The following is a 15,546-nucleotide window of genomic DNA, read 5'->3' as shown; positions in this document are numbered from 1 at the left end:
GGAACTAGCTACAGTCAATGGAATATGGGCCGATGATGATGAGGACGAATATCTCATTGAACACTCCCTAGTCAAGGAAATAGTCCAAAATGGTGAAGACCAAGATGTGGACCACCTAACTCGTTCGGGGCGTCCATATCAAAGTACAACTCAAAATGGTCCAACCAACGTTATCACACCAAATGATAATGAAGATGACTCTACTGACCATTTGCTAAAGAAATTACAGAAGACAAAGGCTGATCTTTCAGTCTGGCAACTAGTAGCAAGCTTATTTCCATATCGCCAAGCTTTACTACAAGCTTTGGCCAAACTAAATGTAGCACATAACTCCACACCCGACGATGTAGTCAACTTGGTCTTCCAAGAATCACCGAAGCTAATTAATCCTATTACTTTCTCAGATGAAGATTTGCCACCCTTTGGCGCTAGTCACAACTTTGGTCTTTATATCACTGTCGTTTGCTTAAAGAAGAATGTGCCAATGACCTTAGTAGATGAATGCACTTGCGGTCAACGTCATACCCTTGAAAACAGCATACAAACTAGGTATGAAAGAGTCGGATTGGACTCCTACCAATCAAGGTGTTCGCGCATATGATGGTACACGACGAAAGGTAGTAGGTCTCGTTAACCTAACCATAGCCACAGGGCCAATTGAGCGAAAGGTTAACTTCCAAATAGTGGACATTGAAGCTTCCTTCAACATACTTCTGGGAAGACCTTGGATTCACGCTTCCAAAGCGTTAACATCCACCCTTCACCAAAAGATCAAAATCCCACTAAATGGAATAAAGGTGACGATCACTTCGTCACCCATCAAAGCAATAATCGAAAAGAAGTCAAATAATCAAGTCCTTGCGGATCCAGTATATGAACTTGGGGGCTTTCAAAGCATAAATGTCATAGAAAGTGAGTTGGCACCCCTATACTACGATCCCTACTCCAACTTGGCGGTCAACTACTTACTCAAATCCCAGGGATACTTCCCGAGAATGCCTTTGAACCCTGCCCGAAGAAACACCTTCGCACCCTACAAGGAAGGCAACTAAAAAAGAATACCACTTGGACTAGGATACAAACCCACTAAAGATGAAGTTCTCGAGATGCTCGCTCAAGTTCAAAGTTGTAAGCACGTAGGAGTCCAAATGCGATCATATCTCCCTACCCTAAATGGATACTTCGTTAGGAAAGGAAGTCAAGAACTCTTTCACGGATTTCCCGAACCTTGGCACTACCTCGGAAGGAAGCTAGCCGGAATCGAGATATTTCACGATTGCTACTTTATTCCTCCAGAAACGGTTCCTACCGTCAAGGCCCGTCAAGCACCTTGCTTAGACGAACAAGCTGTTAGTCTACTATTTGGAGAAGATCAATTTGTTAGAGCCGCGCAGGATGAGATCATTACCATGATACTTCAAGACGATCACTTCAACCCTACCGCGTTAATCACATAAACAAACGCGAACCAACAGAAAGGATGGAGAAAATCAATCAAGTGGACCAACAATCAAGGAAGACTCTTCAAGCTCACCACTGGAGAAGGAGAGATGTTCAAGGGAGAACCAGAAGATGATGAATTCGAGTCAGAGTCAGAGTCGGAGTCTAGAGAAGTTACTAGGAAGTCTCCTCCTGTCGTCATCCCCATTCCTTTTGTTTCTCCTAGCTTAGCCTCAAATAGTAACGGTAGTTCGGGAAATGTCCCAACAACTGTCCCTTTACCGCCGCTGACCACAGATCAGATGGCTTCTTTGTTTCAACTTTTCTCAAACTTTAATATGAATAAATCAGATTCTGCTTACTCTTTGTGTTATCTTGAATGCAACTCTGTTTACGATGATACTGAGGATGACCAAGACACAAACTCAATTGAGATACCTCCCTACATAGCCAAGGAAATACTACAAGAGGGGGGAGGGGGACCAGTAATAGAGAACACCGAACCCATCAATGTAGGAACCGAACTAGAACCCCAAGAACTTAAGATAGGGACTACCTTGAGCTCTACTGAAAGGGCCAGTTTCATAGACCTCCTACACGAATTCAAAGACGTTTTCGCTTGGTCCTACAAAGACATGACAGGGATCGACTGGGATATCGCCGAACATAGAATCCCAATTAAGCCAGGTTTCAAGCCCGTGAAACAGAAGCTTCATCGAATGAGGACAGAATGGGCTCTCAAGATTAAGGAAGAAGTCGATAAGCAATTCAAAGCCGGGTTCATCAAAGTTTCCGAGTACTCTGACCGGGTAGCCAACATAGTACCGTACCCAAAAAGGATGGGAGAATCCGTGTTTGTGTTGATTTTAGAGACTTAAACAAAGTAAGTCCTAAAGATGACTTTCCTCTACCACATATCGACATATTGGTGGACAATACCGCAGATCACGCGTTACTATCCTTCATGGATGGGTACGCGGGTTACAACCAAATCAAGATGGCCATAGAAGACATGCATAAGACCGCCTTTGTCACTCAATGGGGAACCTATTGCTACACGGTCATGCCGTCTGGTTTAATCAACGCCGGAGCTACATATCAACACACTGCAACTACACTCCTACATGACATGATGCATAAAGAAGTTGAGGTATACGTAGATGACACGATTGTCAAGTCCAAGGATAGAGAGGGGCATATTGCGAACCTTCCCAAATTATTTTCAAGGCTACAAAAGTACAACATGAGGCTCAATCCTCAGAAGTGCGCATTCGGAGTAACATCTGGCAAACTCCTGGGATACCTCGTTAGCCAACGAGGTATAGAAATAGACTCTTCCAAGATCAAAGCTCTGATCGAAATGCCACAACCTCAAACGGATAAAGAAGTCAGAGGATTCCTGGGAAAAGTGCAATATATAAGTCGATTCATATCGAAACTCACCATGATCTGTGAACCTATTCTCAAAAAGCTCAAGAAAACAGATCACACCATGTGGGATGATGGCTGTCAAAAGTCATTCGACCGAATCAAGGAGATATTAGCTAAACCACCAGTGCTCATGCCACCTCAACGAGATCAAGCTCTTGGTTTATATCTCACAGTAACCGAAACAGCCATGGGCGCCATGCTAGCTCAAACCGTAAGAAAGGAAGAAAGGGTTATCTACTACCTTAGTAAGAAGTTCCTGGAGTACGTGTAATACCCGCCCTTTTAAAGACCCTTTGACCAGCGTTGACTGACCTTGGGAGCGGGAATAGTCTTAGAAATGCGTGCCAAAACTATCTTGGGTTACGAGTTATGAGTGGTACTCGATAGAGTAGAGCCTACTCGATCGAGTAGCTAGGTTACTCGATCGAGTAGGGGGCCACTCGATCGAGTATGTTGGGTACTCGATCGAGTATCGAGTTTTCAGCGAGGGATTTTAATCGCGTTTTGTTATTTCCGCATATCATTTCCGCCACTTTCCTCCTATCCTTCAGTCGCCTCTTTCCCTTCCCTTCACCATGAAACCTCCATGGAAGCCTTTTGAAGATCCTTGTACCTTAGGAGAGCGTCACTTGAGTCGGGTAGCGGTCTTTTGCCGGGTTTCTCCTTATAGGTATGTCATAATCATCATCCGTGTCCTCATCTTTGCAGTTAGGGTTTACTTGATAGTAATAGAAGATTGTATTGTGGTTATAGGCATTGCTTGATTGCTGGATATGTTGTATGTCGGCATGGATTGGTTGCAGTTGCTTAAAGGTAGGTTCGCTTACTCAGTTTCTGTAGATAGTCTAGTGTGTCGGTTGTTATGGTTGTATTGTGATTGTTTAATATCGTATTTGTATTGTGACGGTGGTGATTGTGATTGTTTGTCTCTGGTTCTCGAGATGCGTTCTCGGCTGAGTGGGGTCACTTGCGCAAGTGGCTTCACGCCCTAGTTTCGCCTCCTGTGGAACCCGCCATAGGAGGGATGTGCACATTAATTGACAGGGTTATCGCTCGATATGATGAGCGGAGCTTAGGTGGGAATGGCTGCGGTCCCCCACTGGCAGGGCTGGTCCAGTGGACAGTCAGTGACCGAGGTTGCTTGGATTATTGTGATTTTGTGTGAGATTGATAGTGTCGTGTCATGTTGGTAGCTATGTTGTTGTTGTCGTATCTTATCTCAGTACTGACCTTGTGTGGTTGTTTGTTTGTTATGTGTCTGCTGTGATCCCTTATGGTGAGAAGTCGGTCTTAGCAGGTGTTGATGTTGTTGTAAGCTGGAGTCCGGGCAGGGATGAGTCTTCACGAGATTCGATAGCTTTAGAGTGTAGCTTTGAGTTGTATCTTTATATCGTTTGTTGGTTTAAATCACTTGTAATATAACATAATAGTTCTCTTATCGACATTTGATAATTACTATCCTCGGGAAACCGAGATGGTAACGCCCTTATATGCTAAGGAAGGCCTAGTTAAGGCTCCTCTGAATATGGGGGTGTTACAAAGTGGTATCAGAGCGACGATTTTGGAACTTGTAATAAATAAAAATAATGAACGTAGTGAGTCTAATAAAATGAACCTGGTGTATGTGTAATGGGAGCCCCAGCTGATGCTAGGTTTTGGGTGAGTAAGCGCCCTCATTTCAAAATCTTGGCCCCATGATACTTAAGCCAGTCACATGGTACGGGAATGTGGAGTCCGTGTGTATATGTGTGACGTGTATGCTAATTGTGTCGGAGCTACTTGTAGTTGAGTCTTGGTTAGAGTTAATAAGGATGTGATAGCTGTATTTGGGCCGTGCTTAGTGAAGTTTTGGCATGATTAGTGAGCTTGTATGATGATTTTGAGATACGTGACAAAAGTCTATTCGATAGAAATGCGTGGGAATGTGAATGGTTGTGCTTTAATAGAAGGATGAACATGCTGGTGTTTGTTGTAAGTTGATGGTGACGGTAGTCATGTACGAGTTTATAAACCCTACCGTGAGTACGATGATGATAGTTATAGAATTGTTGAGTTATGATTTGAAACATAGCATATAGTAATGCGTTTATGCCTTGTTTATTGGTTGAAATTTTTCCGCTGCGTAATAATTGATTTGTGTAAGATGATTTGCTTATGATTGAATGTAGAGCATGATAGATTAATTTGTTATGAGGATATGCAATTATATGTTATATGAAAGAATGAATTGATGTTAATTATACGCTTCAAGTTGAAGTGAACACGAGTTTAGTAGTAATGTGTAAAGTAAGCTTAAGTGTAATATGATGGCGTGATTATGTTTATAAATGATTCGGTAGCAGGTAAACCGAGTTGGGTAATTTGTGTAGCGTAATGTGACATACACCTTATTAGTTGAGGTGATGTTAGTTATTTAGACCATATTAATACTCATCTTATGATATTAAAATTACAAATTAATTTAAAATGGTCTAAATCTACATGCATGCAAATAAAAGTATAAAAGATGGTATTAAACCATCTTAAGACAAAAGTTCCTTACATTGTATAAGGCAAGTTTTGGGCACAACTCAAGGACTCCTTCCTTGATGTTGTTCTTGAGTTATGAATATGGATGATCCTCCAAGACAACAAACCACCAAAAAGATGGTCTCCTAAGGATACACCCAAGAATCAACCCAAAATACTACTACAATACTAACTAGATATATGTAGTAGTAAACCTTGTTTAATTGTATATATGATGTACTAATAAATATTATTACTTTGATAATATTATTATTTAATATTTATATATGTTTTTGATATAAAAGATGAACAAAATAAGAAGAAAAATTTGGTCTTTAGGTAGTATATATGAACCTAGACCAATTTTTCTTCAAATTTTTCCAACTAGAGAAATGGTGGAGTTTCAATGGTATTTATAGGCAATTTGAGGGGACAATTATAAGTGGAAAAATCCACCTAAAAGACAATTGTGATGTCCTCAAAAAACCAGTATATGTGGACTACTTTTGGTCCATTTCGGTTTTCGATATTTGCCCCACAAATGCTTATAAGTCGTATATCTAATTATCTTACATAATTAAATATTAATTTAATTTATTTAACAGTTAAATAATATAAATTAACTACCCATGACTACTTAACTATTAAGTAATCATAAGACCATTTTATCAACATACAATGTGTCAATATTAACCCATTTAGCTAATTTTACAACCTCTTGTAAAATTTAATAGCTAATTAATTCCACCTCAAAACATATACACATATCGTATAAAATTAATTAATTAACAATTAATTACTAAATTCTAATCATTTATTATTTAAATATCTCATAATTAAATAATAAATCTCTTTGTCCTGAGTTCGTAACCCGTCATCAAATAATACATTTATGTGACTAACTAAGAGTCAAATAATACAAGGAATTAATTATCTCGTATCTCATACAAACAATTTATTTATTCTATTTGGGCATCATCCTATAGGTGTGACCTAAAGGGATCAGCTGATCACCGCCGTCACACGACGAATAATGTCAAACTCTAGTCACCAATCATTACCTTAGGTTAACGACGATCACCGACAAATAAATAAATAAATCCCTGATATTCCTTTTACGAGATTTAATATGTAAACGCACTTATTGTGGAGGACACTACTCCAACAATCTCCCACTTGTCTGACACAAGTGTGCGTTATCAATTCTCTTGTCCAATAATATCTCCCACTCAATGCAAGATGTCTTTCAGGTCGTTCTTGCACGTGATCATATCATAAAGTGGTTTCCTCGATCAGGAGAATGCCTGTCTGGCCGGATAATCTACTATAGATCTCATCCGAGCGTGGCCACGCATTCACAGTCATCTCTCCTCGAGTGGCCTTGAGATAAAATATGACTTAAAAGGACAATCCTGTTGACCTAGTTTCTTCATTCGATACAGATCACAATGACCCAGTAAATGCTCATCGGCCTCCTTTTACGGTGCGACCTAGAACAAAAACCAAAGTCACCGGAAAACCGTACCAACTCAGACAAATAGTCATCAGTCTAAAGAATTGACTCGAAGGAATAAATAGAAAACCTCGCCACGACCTAGCAACAAAAGGATTCTATAAACGGTCACTGTCCGACAAATTGTCTCACAATATGCCTATGTAATCGACCAGTCATCACTATGACCATATGACAGTCGAACCTGTCATCTATCGCCTTACAATCTAGTCACTCCGAGACGTCACCTCATTAAGTAACTAGGGACAAAATACAATGTTAATCCAGTTCACTTAATAGGGTTCGACATTGTCTTTACAACCTATTTGGAGAAAACAAAGTATATAAATTCAGGACATAAAATGAATATAACGATAAATGCAACTTATCATATATGAAATAATAAATACAATATTTTGATTATTACATATCATATAATTTACAACAGTTTCGGCATTCGTCTCAACCCCATCGAAACTACATGACTATCATGTTTAGCTTGAGACAATGGCTTGGTTAAAGGATGAGCGATGTTGTCACCGTCCCAACCTTCTGATCGTAATTTCCTTCCTTTCAATTAAATCTCTAATTACATGAAATTTCCTAAGTACATGTCTAGACTTGTTACTAGACTTGGGCTCTTTTGCTTGAAAAATAGCCCCACCGTTATCACAATACAAAGTGATAGGATCCTCGGCGGTCGGAACTACTTTCATCCTTCTAAAACCGCCTAATCCAAAACGACTTCTTTTGCGCTTCGTAGGCGCAATGTACTCAAACTTCCGTTGTAGAATCAGCATCCACGAGACTCTTTGAAACTTCTCCAAAGAAACCGCCCTCCGTTCAAAAAAAAGACAAAACCAAAGATGGGATTTCAAATCATCCCTATCGGTTTGAAACGGCATCCGTATAACCTCTTATACGTAATTATGATTCTCCTCCAAACACTAAGAATGAATCTTTAGTCCTTCTCAAGTACTTTCGAATATTCTTGACGGCTATCCAGTGACTCTCACCTGGAGTTTTCTGAAAATGACTCGTCATACTCAAAGCATACGAGACGTCCGGACGAGAACACATCATAGCATACATGATCGATCCAACAATGGAAGCATAGGGAATCGATTTCATGCGTTCAATATCCTTAGGCTCGATGAGGACACCGTGACTTACTCAAAGTGATCCCACTACCCATAGGTAGAAAACCTCTCTTGGAGTTTTTCATATTGAATCGGTCAAGAATCTTATCGATATATGCTTCTTGACTCAATGCTAATATCCTTTTGGGTCTATCTCTATAGATTCGGATACCCAAGATGCGCTGAGCTTCTCCCAAATCTTTCATTTGGAAGTGATTTCCCAACCACTTCTTAACAGAAGCAAGCATATCAACATCATTCCCAATGAGTAATATGTCGTCCACATAAAGAGGTAAGAAAACAACTTTACTCCCACTAAACTTCATGTATAAACATGGTTCCTCAACACTTCGAGAAAAACAATTCTGTTTAATAACATGATCAAAACGATGATTCCAACTCCTTGACGCTTGCTTAAGACCATAAATGGATATCTTAAGTTTGCATACTTTGTTAGGATTTTTAGGATCCACAAAACCCTCAGGTTGTGTCATGAACACTTCCTCTTCCAGAAATCCGTTCAGGAAAGCGGTTTTGACATCCATTTGCCATATCTCATAATCATGAAATGCAGCAATCGCTAACATTATCCGAACAGATCTAAGCATAGCAACTGGTGCAAAAGTTTCATCATAGTGTAAACCATGAACCTGAGTGAAACCTTTTGCTACCAATCTAGCTTTGTAGACATCTTTATGTCCATCCATGCCGATTTTAATCTTGAATATCCACTTACATTGAAGAGGTCGAACATCTTTAGGTAAGTTAACCAGGTCCCATACCTGATTATCATACATGGAATCCATTTCGGATTGCATGGCCTCGAGCCATAGCTTAGAGTCAGATCTCATAATAGCTGCTTTATAGGTCTTGGGTTCATCACTTTCTAAAAGTAAAACCTCATAGTCACCATCTTCCTCGATAATACCAAGGTATCTATCAGGCTGGCGACTAACCCTTTCTGACCTCCTAGGTTCAGAAGGAACAATAACCGATTCAGACGTAGAAGGAACATCTTCCTGTATTGTCATATCAGTTTGTGGCTCTTGAACTTCGTCAAGTTCAAATTTTCACCCACTCTGTTTTCTAGAAATAAATTCTTTTTCTAGAAAGACAGCTTCACGAGCCACAAAAACGTTGTTCTCGTTACTATTGTAGAAGTAATATCCACAAGTTTCCTTAGGGTAGCCTACAAAAATACACTTTTCAGAACGAGGTGCAAGCTTATCGTCAGACTTACTCTTGACATAAGCATCACAACCCCATACTTTAATGTATCGCAGATTCGGGACTTTCCCTTTCCATATCTCATATGGAGTTTTGTCAGTTGCTTTAGTGGGACTTTTATTAAGTGATTGTACAGCAGATAAAATGGGGCAAAACCCCAGAATGACTTAGGTAACTCTGTTTGACTCATCATCGATCGAACCATATCTAATAAAGTTCGATTCCTCCTTTCAGCCACACCATTTAATTGTGGTGTGCTAGGAGGAGTTAACTGAGATACAATACCGCAGTTTATAAGGTGATCTTTAAAGTCATTGCTTAAATATTCCCCACCACGATCTGATCGTAATGCTTTAATCTTCTTATTTAATTGGTTTTCTACTTCATTCTGAAACTCTTTGAACTTATCAAAAGCTTCACTTTTATACCTCATTAAGTAGATATACCCATATCTACTCATGTCATCGGTAAAAGTAATGAAATAGTCATAATTACCTCTAGCAGTGACTGTCATTGGGCCACAAACATCGGTATGTATTAAACCCAATAACTCACTAGCTATCCTTTTCCTAGAAAAGGTGAACGAGTCATCTTGCCAAGAAGACAAGATTTGCATGTACCAAATGATTCGAAATCAAAAGGTTTAATTACACCAGTCGACACTAGTCTTTTAATGCGCTTCTCGTTAATGTGTCCTAAGCGACAATGTCATAAATAAGATTGATTGGGATCACCTGTTTTGAGTCTTTTATTATCTAAATGATAAACATCGTTGCAAGTATCTAGAATATAAATACCATTGATTGAAATAGCTTGACTATATACAATCCCATTAAGGGAAAAAGTACAACACTTGTCTTTAATTACAAAGGAAAACCCTTCTGTGTCTAACACAGATACGGATATTATATTTCTAGATAGAGTTGGTACAAAATAACAATTATTAAGATGTAACTCCAACCCCGAAGCTAAACTAAGTACATAAGTTCCTACAGAGACTAAGCGACTACTTTAGACCCGTTTCCCATTCGGAGATCGACATCACCCTTGTTTAGCTTTCTTATGCTTTTTAGGCCCTGCAAATGATTACACAAGTGAGAACCACAACCAGTATCTAATACCCAAGTTGTATTTGAAGCATAATTTATGTCTATCATAAAAGATTCAGTTGAGAAATTACATGTCGGCTTCACAATGCAGCTTTTATGTCATCCAGGTACTTTGTACAATTACGTCTCTAATGTCCCTTGTTATTACAATAATTACAAGTATCTTTAAGAGGATTACCCTTTATAGGTTTTTGCTTGGTAGAGCAATTCGCAATTGCTTTACCTTTGCTCTCCACCTGAACGGGCTTCTTACCTGCGTTCCTCTTAAACTGCTTCTTCCCCTTCACGTTAATCGCAAGCACATCTTTCCTCGTACTCCCACTCAATACCATGTCCTTCTCTGCTTGCACAAGCAGAGAATGGAGCTCATGTAAACTCTTTCTCATGTTTGTCATATTGTAATTTACCCTAAATTGGGTAAATCCCTTGACGTGCGAGAGAGAGTGGAGCACTCGGTCCACCACAAGTTCGTCGGGGATCTTGCATCCCAACCCCTCTAAAGTTTCCACGTACTCAATCATTTTAAGTACGTGTGAACTTACAGGTTGACCATCTTTGAGGTTAGCCTCAAAGAAACGAACAATGTGTCATCTTTGAATTATTCTCGGGGCTTGAGAAAACATAGTGGAAAGCCTCGAGAATACTTCATGTGCATCACGAAACTTGACACATTGCCTTTGTAAAGTAGGATCCATTGAAAAAATCAAAACATTTTTATTGCAGCGGATTCTTTTTGATAATTTGAAAAAGCCTCCCTTACATCGGCAGTGGCCCTAGTACTAGGCGAAGGGGGAGAGGGATCGACAAGGTAGCGTAATTTGCCATCACCTGCGGCAGCTAATCGAAGTTGTTCTTCCCAATCTTTAAAATTAATACCGTCGCCTTTTAATACATATTTGTCCATAAAAGAACGTAGCCATGAATCTCTAGCTATGGTGGCGGGTTCACTAGTAGAAGTCATCGTGATTACTACAAAGGAAATAATGGAAAGATTAACATTTATCGTTTAGAAATATTTAACTTGTGAAACTATTTAACAAGTTCTCATTTATTTAATGATCTCCCACTGAATTATATAAATGATTCCAAGATCCAATTTTATATAAACACGGGCACGGTGGACCGATTCAACCCATATTTATATAAATTTGGTGAGTCAACGTTTTGACTGATTCTACTACTAGAACTCTTGGTTGACGGATTTTCTTAAAATCTATCTTTTAGCCCCAGAATAAATATGGGCACGGTGGACCGATTCAACCCATATCTATCCCGTTGAGTCCAACCAATTTTCACGCGTAATAACTTTTATTACCCTACTTACCCAACGTAAAAAGAGTGTACCTCGGTGATCCGAACCTACCTCTAATGAAGAAGGGATTCTTAGGTGCTATTATTTGGTAAGGTTTAATCTCAATTTTAAACAAATGTGAGAGATCTTATCAATTTAATTGTCTATCACTTTTAAGTGAACAAAATTAGTGAATGCTAGACGATTAAATCGATAACAACAAAAAAAAAACATGTAGTGACGATTTGGCATGAATGCATAGAAGAATTAAAACAAACAAGTCCTAATATGGCCACCTAGTTAATCTAATTAACTAAAATTATTACACTTCGGAAACCAACTCCTTGGTCCCTTGAGTCTTCATAAATTGGCCTCCTTCTTTAGGATTTCTAACGCCTTTCCGAAAAACACCGTCTTCATGAAAACTCCGTCTTTAGAAGCTTCATCTAATTACTAATAATTAAATTACATAACAATACCCTATTATACAATTTGTAATAAAATTAAAATAAAACTATTAATTAATTACAAATTAGGCGATGCGAAATCGCAATTAATTACAAAACAAGTCGATATTCCCTTACATTTCGGGAAATACCAACTTCTACCTATGGCCATATTAGGAAAAATTACATAACAATAATTCTAAAAAAAACATTCATCTAAATGAATAATAAAATGCATTATGGAAAATGACATCCCAAATCGTCTAACTTACCAACAACGATCATTTGAGCTTGCCTTGACGGAATTTTTACCAATAAAAATTCATAATCAATTCTTAAAACACTTTTAAGACTTACTTATCATACTAATCTGGTCTAATATCAAAATACTTATTCTCAAAAATTATCTTGAATTTATATGGGAATTAAACAAAATTGTGACAAAAAAAGATATAATAATTCACAATTATCATACAAAAATTCCATTTAATATAAAAATTTATGGAAAAATAAATTTCAAAACCATGAACATTCTGTTCTTACACCAAAAATGCCATGCAAGTGAAATTTTTTGATTTTAAAATTTATTTAAAACGATTTCACAATTTAATCGGTAAAGCGACAATTTTTACGATTTAATTCTAAATCAAACCATAAAAATTGCAATGACTTAAAATAAAATTTTGTACATTTTGGAACAATTTCCAGGAGCTAAAAATTCAGAAATTTCGAGGCCTAAAGTTAAATCAATATTTATTTACAAAATAACCATTATTTACACATTTTTATCAAATAAAAATCAATAAACTACCTAAATTAATCACATTAACCTAAAGTATCTACTTATCTCATAAATAGAACATATATGTGGTTATTTATAAGTAAATATGCATAAAATTAACATGAAATCAATTTTAATTAACTCTTAATTAATTTTAATGCATTTTTACTCAATTTTATGCCAATTTAAGTTATAAAAAGTGGAAAAATTTAACAAAAAACAAATTTTCGTCCCATATCATCCTAAGACTAGATTATTTACATGCAAGACTATATTATGTGATAAAACGAATTTTAGTAACATAATATCAATTTTATTAATTTATCTCACAAATTACTAAAATCGTCTTAAGACAACATGCATGTATTTAACAATGCTCTGATACCACTTGTTAGTTATTTAGACCATATTAATACTCATCTTATGATATTAAAATTACAAATTAATTTAAAATGGTCTAAATCTACATGCATGCAAATAAAAGTATAAAAGATGGTATTAAACCATCTTAAGACAAAAGTTCCTTACATTGTATAAGGCAAGTTTTGGGCACAACTCAAGGACTCCTTCCTTGATGTTGTTCTTGAGCTATGAAAATGGATGATCCTCCAAGACAACAAACCACCAAAAAGATGGTCTCCTAAGGATACACCCAAGAATCAACCCAAAATACTACTACAATACTAACTTGATATATGTAGTAGTAAACCTTGTTTAATTGTATATATGATGTACTAATAAATATTATTACTTTGATAATATTATTATTTAATATTTATATATGTTTTTGATATAAAAGATGAACAAAATAAGAAGAAAAATTTGGTCTTTAGGTAGTGTATATGAACCTAGACCAATTTTTCTTCAAATTTTTCCAACTAGAGAAATGGTGGAGTTTCAATGGTATTTATAGGCAATTTGAGGGGACAATTATAAGTGGAAAAATCCACCTAAAAGACAATTGTGATGTCCTCAAAAAACCAGTATATGTGGACTACTTTTGGTCCATTTCGGTTTTCGATATTTGCCCCACAAATGCTTATAAGTCGTATATCTAATTATCTTACATAATTAAATATTAATTTAATTTATTGAACACTTAAATAATATAAATTAACTACCATGACTACTTAACTATTAAGTAATCATAAGACCATTTTATCAACATACAATGTGTCAATATTAACCCATTTCGCTAATTTTACAACCTCTTGTAAAATTTAATAGCTAATTAATTCCACCTCAAAACATATACACATATCGTATAAAATTAATTAATTAATAAATTCTAATCATTTATTATTTAAATATCTCATAATTAAATAATAAATCTCTTTGTCCCGAGTTCGTAACCCATCATCAAATAATACATTTATGTGACTAACTAAGAGTCAAATAATACAAGGAATTAATTATCTCGTATCTCATACAAACAATTTATTTATTCTATTTGGGCATCATCCTATAGGTGTGACCTAAAGGGATCAGCTGATCACCGCCGTCACACGACAGTAATGTCAAACTCTAGTCAGCCAATCATTACCGATTAACGACGATCAGCTGACAAATAAATAAATAAATCCCTGATATTCCTTTTACGAGATTTAATATGTAAACGCACTTATTGTGGAGGACACTACTCCAACAGGTGATACGTTATGCGTGAGTAATGATTGTAATACGTGAACGAGTGTGATAATTAGTGTCGAATTCCGAACTTAGTTTGGTATCGACACGTGATGTTGTTTTGCAGGAATCTTCAAGTTACTTCGTATTTCTAACCAAGTGCTTAACTATACTTGACCGAGTGCGAGTGCTTACTAGACCGAGTAGACCTCACTCGATCTAGTTAGGAAGCTATGACGTCGGGATGTGGAAACAATTTCTGCAGATACTCGACGAAATAGCACCTACTCGATCGAGTAGGGTGGTACTCGATCGAGTACCCTAGGCACTCGATCGAGTAGGTTACTGTACAGTGAATCCTACGGGTTTCTTAAAACCCCTATTCTTTCTATTTCTTCTCATTCCTCTTCTATATTTCGATACCTAAGCTCTCAAACCCTCATAATCTCTCATATTCTTGTGTTGGTAGTGGTTAGTTTGGGGTTATTTTCTTGGTTCGATTTCGTTTCTTCACTTTACTACTTAATCAAGGTATGCTTTTCTTCCTAATTTACATGATTTATTGATTTGGATGTGTTAGAATAATTATATAGTCTGAAATTTTCGATTTTTATGGATAGATTGTTGCTTTTAATTGTTGAAATATGATTCACATGCCCTCTTTCTTTGATTGTTGGTGATTAAGTGCTGTAAATTAGACTAGAAATTGCAAAATTGAAACCGAAATTTCTAGGGTTTACAAAAAATCGAAAGTGATTTTGATTGTTTTACAATGATTAGATGATGGAATTAAGTCCTATATATTGTTCATATAATGTTGAAGAATGAATTTTGATGATTATCACCTTAAAAGGTTGCCTCAAAACTCCGTCTTAAAAGTGCCTCAAGTAGGAATTCGTATGCTATATCTGAAATTTGGTGGTGTATATGACTGATTAAGTAAGGGTTGAACTTCAATATGATAGTAGTGATGATGATTGATGAAGAATATGTCAAAATTGTTACAGCTGTAGAGACCGTCTAAAAAGTTTAATTAAGTTATTGTTCCTAATATTG

This window comes from Silene latifolia, chromosome X (assembly GCF_048544455.1).
Source record: "Silene latifolia isolate original U9 population chromosome X, ASM4854445v1, whole genome shotgun sequence".
NCBI lineage: Eukaryota > Viridiplantae > Streptophyta > Magnoliopsida > Caryophyllales > Caryophyllaceae > Silene > Silene latifolia.
This window is presented reverse-complemented; position numbering follows the sequence as displayed.